Raw genomic sequence first — 10,063 nt, forward strand, 5'->3', positions numbered from 1 at the left:
GGCAACCTGCCACCCACCTTTAATCCTGGCTAGAACAACTGCAAGATGTTCATCAACCCTCTAGTTTCCGTTACCCAAAGCCAGATGAATATCCTGGCATATGGTTACACAAATGGTGCCCTTTCTAACAAGGCTTCCCACTTGTATTCAGTTTGATAGAAGATGTGTGGAAAACAATGAGGAAAAAAATTACCATGGCATCTGCATGACAGAAATGGATTTTTTTCTCCATAGGGGAACAGCAAGCTAGCAAGTGAACTTGGAAACTAGCTACCATTGTGAAGTGAATGAGTAGCTGAGTGGCCAATAAAATTGTACTTCTTGTGGGGAGGCCACTGATATATTCCAAAGCATTCTATGTATCAGAAAATGGCTGTACTTAGGCAGTTTGGAAAAATCCTTTTTGCAAATTAAAAATAGACAAGAATGAATCACTACAGGGCAGCGATGGGCAAACTACGGCCCGTGGGCCAGATGCGGCCCCCTGAAATGTTCTATCCGGCCATGCAACATTATTCCTGATCTGACTAATACAACGAGTAGGATACAATTTAATGAAACTTCAAAGGAGTTGCTTTAGAAACAAACTGACAGATGAGCATTTCCTTTCCTTTGGCCCCCTCTTTAAAAAGTTTGCCTATCACTGCTATAGGGAAAGACAAAATAATCCTGGAAGACAAAATAATTAACTGTTTTGGACCAATTATTTGGGGGAGTAGAATTTTTTCTTTTCATGAATAAATGTAGTTGCCTAATGCTGGAGAAAATTTGACCTATGATTATATATTTTTTATCCTCACTTTCTGTCACCCACATTTAGGATGTAGATATTAATGTTCCTAAGAAAACAGCTCTTGCTAGCTGTGACCCTGGGTACATCATTTAACCCAGGTAACCTCAGTTACCTCATTTGTAAAATAATGTGGAGAAGGGAATGCCAAACTACTCTAGTATTCTTGTCAAGGAAACCCCAAATGGGATCATGAAGAATCAGACATGATTGAAAAATAACTCAACAGAAAAGAAACTCTCCACAAAAAAACAAAAACATTATTCTGTTGCTTCAATGTAATGTCAAAGTTTTTCTTGTTTCTCAAAGTCTATGCCGGCACAGTTTAAAGCTCTATTAGGTTCTTTCAAGCTAAAAGAAAATACAAGTGACCTTCAGTACTATGGGGGTCCCTTTTTGCTTTATCAGTGATAATATCAGAGTCCTGGAAAGGTGGAAAAAAGATACTACACATCACAATTCTTAGACCATTTAAAATCTTTAACTATTGGTTCTCAAAATAAAAGATCTCTTTCCAATCACTAAGGATATGATATACTCTTAATGGAATTTGCATATGACCTTGGGCAAGTCCTTTAATTTCTATGTCTCTTAGTTTTATTATCTAAAAATGAAAGGGCTTGATAAATGTTAATGTTCTTCATGTTTGTCTATTAGAACAATTTTTAAATACTTGATACAAACAAAAGAATAAGGCAAAAGAAGCTACAGTTAAATGGAAGAATGCTGGTTTTCCTTAAAGAGGCAAATAGAAGAGTAGTCAGAATTGGTATCATCATGTATTCAAGGGCAAAACCACTCAGAATTTTATGAGATACTCAGTCACTTGGCTTTGTAATGCTCACTATCAATGTTTTAAAAATTACCATGAAGATAATGGCAATGTGTTTAACAAAATCTGTTGCGAGGGACAAAGAGAAAGACAAATTATAAGTCAAAAAGTTACTCTAAACTAAGTTGGCACATATATCTCTATCTATTTATATGTATAGGCACACATCTAATGTTATCATTATTTACGGTTGGTGACTATAATACAAAAGTGAATATATGAGAAGATAGTGAAAAGATAGGTATAAAATATGGTTCAGGCTAAGAAATAAAAGTGGCCCCAAACTTATAGATGACCCAGAAGCCTCAGGGCAATATATTACAAATATTTTCTTCAAGGAGAGTCAGAAGGTGCTAGATAGAAATAGCAAGGACAAAATTGCATCCCCCAAAATCAAATTAGCTAGGTCTTGGAAGGCAGGAAATGACTGTTTGCTGATGTGGAGTCATTTCAGAAATAGCTCTCCATGTGGTCAGATGTACAGGCTTGAAAGCAAAGGTTAAAAACAACACCAGATTAGTAGGTAGGAAGAAGATGAAAAGAAAACACTAAGTTCAATTAAAATTTCTCCAAGTTGACCTTTCCAATAAGCTAATGACTGCCAAAAAATGGAAAATAGATAAAGGAAAAGACATGGAAACACACTATAACTTTCCCCTATCATAGTTAAGCAGAATAAAGCAATTACCACAAGGTTAAATGAGCCCAGAGACTGCCTCATTTTCTAGTGCCAAGTAGAGAGATATGACAGCTATGTGCAATACAAATTATGAATATAAACTCATTTGGAAAGGATAATGATGAGGAAAATGGTGGAAAATAGCCAACAAAATCTACTAGCAAATCAGCAAAGGGGGATGGAAGGAAAAATCGCATATACAAAAACCATGGTATGAGACCAAACACACTACTGGATATTCCTTTCTTTTTTTTAAACCCTTACTTTCCATTTTAGAATCAATATTAAGCATTGGTTCTAAGGCAGAAGAGCAGTAGGGGCTAGGCAATGGGAGGCTAAGTGACTTGCCCAGAGTCACACAGCTATGAAGTATCTGAGGCAAGATTTGAACCCAGGACCTCCTGTCTCTAGGTCTGACTCAATCCACTGACCTGCCTAGCTTCTGGGTATTTCTAACAATGACATGTGTGCAAAATTCACATTCCAAGTCTTATTGCAAAAAAAAAAATATATATATATATATAGTACTGGGGAATATGATATCAGGAAAGAATGTAAACTGGTCAGTAATCAAGGATGAATGATAAGAGATGGATAGCCCAAGTCATGAAGTTATGTTCTTGGGATATTAAAAAAAGACTTAGAAAAAGTCTTGAGTATGTAAATCACACTAGATCTGTATAGTTGCCAAAATGATATTCCCAAAACATAGGTCTGCCCAGAATTCAATTAGAAAATGTTATGCCCAAATACAAAATTCAAGAAAAACATGAAAGGTAAACAAGAAAGAGGAGAAAAAAATTTAAGGGCTTCAGTAAGGTCAAATTGTTTATATTCCTATATGGAAAAATTGTATTTGTAACTCTCAAAAATTTTTACTGTCATAGTAGATAGAAGAATTATTCATAGACAGAGGTTGGAGTACTAAGTGGTTTAAGATGATATGTAAAAAAAGGGGGGGGGGTAGAATAGAAGATGGCACCTCTAAAGCATGAAGATGTGATAGCAGTAAGAGATGAGGACAAGGTACACGATTGTTTTTCTCTTCCCAATCACCAATATCTTCCCCTGGTCAGCATTTCTCCTTGTAATGGTCTACACTAGCATCGTGGACACCTGGGATGCTGGCTTCTCATAGGTGAGTCTTTCCCTTATTTTGTCTAGAATCAGTTGTCCAGACAAATGCTTCTTTCCAGTTCATCTTTATGTGTTGTTTCCTCCCATTAGAATACAAACTCATTGAAGGTGGGGACAGTCTTGTGGCCCTAGCAATTAGCATACACAGTTCCTGGCACATAAGAAGTACTTAAAGATTGTTTCCTTCCTTCACTCCTTCATTCTTTCGCTCCTATTTATCCATTCACTTATCCACCCACTGGCCAACCAACCATAATACAGGAATGTACAAGCTAAATAATGATAAAAAAAATTCAGTCAGATAAAACTCTGATCAAGTTTTATTATATTTTTAAACTCAGACTTTCTTTTCTTCTCAAGTCTTCTATTTCATAGTGATTTTTATGTGATGGACTGTTAAAATAAATGCTTAGTGTTCTAAGTTCCACAAAGGGAAGTACAGGTTTGGCCTATGTCAGAAGTCTTTTCCTTCTGCCCTTTTATATTTTTTCTTCTAAACAATTTTGAGTTAGTGTTAAAGGGAAAATCGTCTAGAAAGAAGACACATTGGGAGCCAAGCTATGGTTTGTGATTTCCAGCCAGAGTCACTGACAGCCTCCCTCTGATGTGACAGAAACAAATGTTTGGAAAAAAAAAAGATGAAAAAAGGGTAGAACAAATTTCTGGGTCGAGACACTGCTTCACACCAGTCTATCTATTGCTTGTTAAAACATTTGTTTGCTGTTGTGTGGACATAAAATAAATGAATTGCCACCTTCACGCTAGGCTCTCTTTGTCAACAGATAAATAATATACTGCCTTTTCCTCCTTGCTATAGAGGTTTTGTATTCAGAGATATGTCATTGGACAGAGATGCAGGTTCCTTCCATCATGTGCAGCTTGCCTTTAGCTTTTTCTAGAACACCACATCTACACACAAACTTAACCAGATCAATTATGTCAAAAGTATTCATAGATATAGGGTAAGATGAGGCAGTGGTAAATATTGCAATCACAAGTATGTTGTTCAGTCACATATGACTCTTTGTGACCCTACGTTGGGGTTTTCTTGGCAAAGATACTAAAGTGGTTTGCTATTTACTTCTCTAGCTCATTTTAGAGATGAAGAAACTGAGGCAAAAGATTTCAATGACTTCCCCAAGGTCACACAGTGTCTGAAGTGGGATTTGAGCTCACAAAGATGAGTCTTTCCAGTATCAAGCCCATTGTTCTATCCACTATACTACCTAGTGGAATGAAGAATACACTACTGAAATATTTCTAGTAATTTCTAGTAATTTTTATGTCTATTTCTAGTAATTCATTCAGAAGGCATTCTTTGAGTACTCACTAGGTGCAAAGCACCAACTCTGATAGTATTTATTAGTAGAAATAAAAAAGAGGCATTTTCATTAGATGTCTACTGCTTTGGGAGCATTATTTCCATTCTGTGCCTCCTCCCTTCTTCATTCTTCCCTCCTTGGACTCTGACTCTGGGATTCTTGGTCCCCATAGGTGAGCATTTGTCTTATCTCGCCTAGAATTCCTTTTTAGCTCCTCCTTTATATGTTGTCTTTCTCTATAAGAGTGTGATCTTCATGAGGGTAAGGACTGTCTTGCCTCGTATTTCCATCCTCTGCTCTTAGCACAGGGCTTGGCATCTAATAAACACTTAATAACTCAGATTTTCCTGACTTCAGACTCAGCATTCTATTTACATCACTACCTATCTGTCCTTTTATCTATCTACCCATCGTCTATCTATGTATCATCTATCTCTCTACCTATTTGCCTATCATTTATCTCTTCTTTCTGTCTTTAGCTACCAATCATCTACCTATCTTTACATCTCTTTCTTCTCTCTCTTTTCCCCCTCTTCCTATATATTACCTATACTTACATACCTATTCAATTATCTATGTCCATCTATCCATAGATCATCTATCTATCTCATCAGCATCATCATCATCATCTCTCATTCTCTCTTTCCCTACCCATTATCTACCTATGTCTATCTCTCCATTGATCATCTAACTACCTATCATCTCTCAGCCTGCCAGTCTGCCTGTCTGTCTCTCTCTAGCAAGTTATCATCTATTGACCTATATATGTACCTGTCATCTAGCTAACATTTTTCTCATCCATATCCTCTATTGATCAGCCGATCAGTCTCTCTGTCATCAAAGTCAGAGCTTAAACTCAAGACTGCTGACTCCAAATCTGCTACTTTTCCTGTATACTATGGTGTAAAACTCCCTTCTATGCTATGAAAATATATTTTAGATGACTTTTATAATTTACTCATAATAACTTGTTTCAAATCTTGTGGAGAATTAACAACTTGAGGATTGGTCTAGTTTTAAAAGGTCACTTCTAAAATCGTAGTTTGGCGCTCAAAGTTCATTTCCTTGTTGGAGTCCAGAGGCAGCCCATGAAGAACTATTTAAACCACAATGTGACTTAAGCATAATTTAAATAATATAATTTCAGCTACACTAAACGATCATTTGCAACCATATGGCCAATAGAAAATTCATTTCTAATTCCTTTTGGGATGTTCAGAATACATCTGTCCAACTTGACATTGATAGGGGGTGGAGTACCCACCTGGGAAAAGGACTAGGTTGGAATGTGGTAGATATTCCTGGGTACCAATATCAACTTTCTACACAAGTATAAAACAAGGAACTAATTCAGATCAAGCCCAATAGGAAAAAGGGCAATTACTCTATTTCGACTTAGGGATTGGCTCTGGGCACAGAACATTTCAACTATGTAAAGCTTATTTATAATTTTGTTTATAAATTGAAATATGCCAACCAGTATTTGTTTCTTTATCCTTAGCCATAATCATCCAATTTCTATCCACTTTTTCACCACCAAAACTTACAGTAATGTCTTATGGAGCTTATTTTTTACATAACACCATGTATGACTACTAGGTAAATGTTATAACCAATTGTTCTACTTTGAACCTAGATATTGTGATTTCATTAGTCTGACTTAAAACAATTATCTGCCTGACTGCCCACATGAATGGGCATAGGCAGCTTTTTAGTAACATTTAATTACTTGTACTCAAAATAATGGTGGATATCATTAGTCTAATTAGAATATTAGACTAGTGTATAGTAGGGAATCATATACAATGAAGTTCAAAATTAAATGTTTAGTTTTTGTTTTCTATATTTTAAGCCTAAAACCTAAGTAGATTTATTTATTTCACCAATATCTAAAACATTTTCTAGTTTCTTTTGTTTGTATATTTGGGAATGAATGATATTTTAAACATGAAATTTTAAAATATTTCATTTATTATACTAGTCATCTGAAACTACATTTTTATATATTTAAGAATAAAGGAGTCAGTAAATGAATGTTTGATAGAAGGGAGGCAGAGAAAGTCTATGTGGTGAGTCTCTCTCCAAGCACACCCCTTTGCTCGAATATACACTGGGAGATTTTAAGGGGGTGTTACCCTGAAATTGGGTGACCTGGATGGTCATTCCACCCCTCAGGAGTTGGGGGTGAGGCTTCCCTATAAGATGAGGTATGTGGCACTCCAATCTGATTTTGAATAAGTACAGGGTTCACACAATCCTCTCCCACCAGTTAATTTCATAGTGAGTGGCTGGCTTCAAGATGGAGGCAGCCAGACCAAGCTGTGGTTCCCCTCTCCCTCGTTGTCTCTCAGGCACTCTGGAACACTATCTGACTGATGAATGGTTTTTATTATTTGCAATTCAGGGATTGGGGAAAGGGGTGAAGGGCAGAGGGATTTTGGGGTGCCCTCTTCTCTATTTCTATGGAGTCTGTCACTTAGGAGGGAACCTTTGGGGTAAGCTTCTTCCCTCCACCCTCTTCTTCGGTTTCTATTTCTAGTTTTCTGTTTCTATCCTTTTCTATAATTGTAAGTTTTTTTTGTTTTTTTTTTTTTAACCCTTGTACTTCGGTGTATTGTCTCATAGGTGGAAGATTGGTAAGGGTGGGCAATGGGGGTCAAGTGACTTGCCCAGGGTCACACAGCTGGGAAGTGGCTGAGGCCGGGTTTGAACCCAGGACCTCCCGTCTCTAGGCCTGACTCTCACTCCACTGAGCTACCCAGCTGCCCCTATAATTGTAAGTTTTGACTGAAAGGGGGTATCTCAGCAAGATTGGTTAATGGGTAATGGGTGAAGGAGACCAAGAGATTGCTCCCAAAATGGAGTCCAAAAACTTAGCTGACTTAATGGTTGAAGTCTTGATGGGTGAGATGCGATGGAATGGCTTTGATCAGGGAATCAGGGTTTCAGTTTCCAAAGAAAGATCCTCAGGAAGCCCTCAGGACTGGATCCGAGCTGGGATGTTCTCCTCCTCCCTCTTCCCAGTCCTCCATGCAAAGCCTTCTCTTCTTCTCTTCCTCAGAGAGATTCCTAGAATTTTCTGTGGTCTCAACTATCAGCAACTGTTGGCAACTGCCTTCTCTGGTTCCTTTGGTCCTATCCCCCTTGCACAAATCCCATTCTTACATATAGGATATATTTGAAGTATTATTTGATTATGTGCAAATTCAAATTCACTTCACATAAGATGGGGACCATTTTTTTGAGGTTTTTTAAAAAATGAAGTTGGTTGTAGCAGGATGGAATAAAACAAGTTTTGGTTCATCCTACCCACCTACCTATCTGTAACTTAGTCCCATGCCCTCTCCTTTCTCCCCTTGCCTGGTATGACTTTGGCCTATGACTCTGCATAAATATGTCCAAGGGTCCTTGCTGGCATGGACATCTTGGCCAACAAATCTTCAGTGCTCTTGGTGTGACTTTTGGCACAGCAAAAAGTAGCATGGATATTGCAGCCATGCCATTCATTCCACAATTAATCATTCCTATTGTCATGGCTGGGGTCACGGCTCTCTATGATCTGGTGGTGGCTGTTCTCATCAGTCATTCCTTGATGCTGGGATTCAGTATGTTCAAGATGTTTTACTAGTTGGAAGTAGGCAAGTGCTTGAGAGGGTTGGGAGCTAGCTTTGCCATTGACAGTGGAGGTAATTCTGGTGTTGGGGAACAGCACAGCAGCCCTGACTATCATGACCTTGATCTTGGCCAAGGTGCTTGTCCCTCATTCTCCCTACAAAGTATATCCTCTCCTTTCCCTTTTTTTGCAGGGCTCTTCTGCTCCAAATAACCCCTAGAGCTACAGAGTATGATACAAACACTCTACTGCATCACTCTACCCTTTCTAAATCACTCTGGAATGAATGGCCTGACACTTGGTGCAGTTGTCCATTTGGTAGTTAGTCTTATAAATGATGCCATGTCTTTGTGACTCTTATGACTACCTGGGGCCAATGAGGCAGCTATACAATCTCCTTACACATTTGCTGTGAAATCTCTGTGTATCAAGATGAATTGGAATTGTCATTTTCCCCTTTGCTGGATATTTACAAAGATCTGACATGTTCATAACATTTATAGAGTAAGAATTTTCAATTTCCCATGCTATATATTAATCTTAAATAAAAGTGGATAATTGCACTGTGGGGTTAAATGTCAAGTGCTGAGAATTCCTTGGATTTGATAATTTGAAATTCAAGATTCCTATCGTGTCTTGGTATTGTATTTTGGGGGAACATATGTTTTCAGTGATTCTAGGTGCTTTACTGGTGTCATAGTAATTTCCAAATAAAATTCTGACTGGAAAAAATAATGAATTAAATAAAAGTAAGTTGATCTGCTTTAAAAAAAAGTTTTAGTGATGTTTTTTAAAACATCACCATCCTTCCCTATTGACACCTACTCCCCCAACTCGCCCTCTTAACAAAGAAAAACAGTTAAGTAAAACTAATACAATGGTCATTTTGCACCTCTAGCCTACTGTCTCTCCTATCAAAAAAAAGGAAAAATGTTTCATGCTTATTTTTTTTAGAACTTAGGCCTTTATATTTATTTGCCTTTGGATGTTTTTAGTACTATTTTCTTTAAAATGATTATGGTCATTGCTTCTTAATCTCTGTTCTCCTTTCTTTGCATCTGTTCATATGTCATTAGGTCATTGATTAGAGGAGGAAGGAATCTTAGAGGCCACAAAGTCCGAACCTTTCATTTTACAAATGAGAAAACTGCAGCACAGAGAAGATAATCAATTTATCCTAAGGCAAGCTTTGGATCCAGTGCTTCCTAATTAATCATACAAATTTATCTGAATCTTTCATATTTGTTGTTTCTTACAATACAATAATATTTTCTCACTTTTTGCTTACCTATTCTTAACTGACTCACACCCATCGTGTTTCAAGGTTTTTGACCATTGCAAAAGGTACTCCTCTGATATATTTCTGCCTTTGAACTCCTGGGGGTGGTATGGGTCTAATAGGATTGGAGGGCAGAACAATAAACTCCTCCCCAAGCCTCCCTTTACAGAGGGCTCATCATTTTTCAGCTAACTCCATTTTCCATCAGCTAGAATCCCTGCTTAGTTTTTACTCTATAAATATGATACCAGTAGCAACTTCCCATCAAACCCTATCAATCTTCCTTTTGTATATCGTTTTCTCTCAATTAGATTATAAGGTTCTTGAGGGCAGGGGTCTTTTTTTTTTCCTTCCTTCCTTCTTTCCTTCCTTCCTTCCTTCCTTCCTTCCTTCCTTCCTTCCTTCCTTCCT

General features: G+C 37.5%; 1 protein-coding gene across 1 annotated transcript in view; it reads right to left on the reverse strand.

The window, feature by feature from the left end:
- The window catches only part of GALNTL6 (polypeptide N-acetylgalactosaminyltransferase like 6), a 1,524,971-nt gene that overhangs the window by 264,377 nt on the left and 1,250,531 nt on the right, over nt 1-10,063 (reverse strand). The window lies entirely within an intron of this gene.

The sequence above is a fragment of the Gracilinanus agilis genome, chromosome 6, assembly GCF_016433145.1.
Source record: "Gracilinanus agilis isolate LMUSP501 chromosome 6, AgileGrace, whole genome shotgun sequence".
Classification (NCBI taxonomy): domain Eukaryota; kingdom Metazoa; phylum Chordata; class Mammalia; order Didelphimorphia; family Didelphidae; genus Gracilinanus; species Gracilinanus agilis.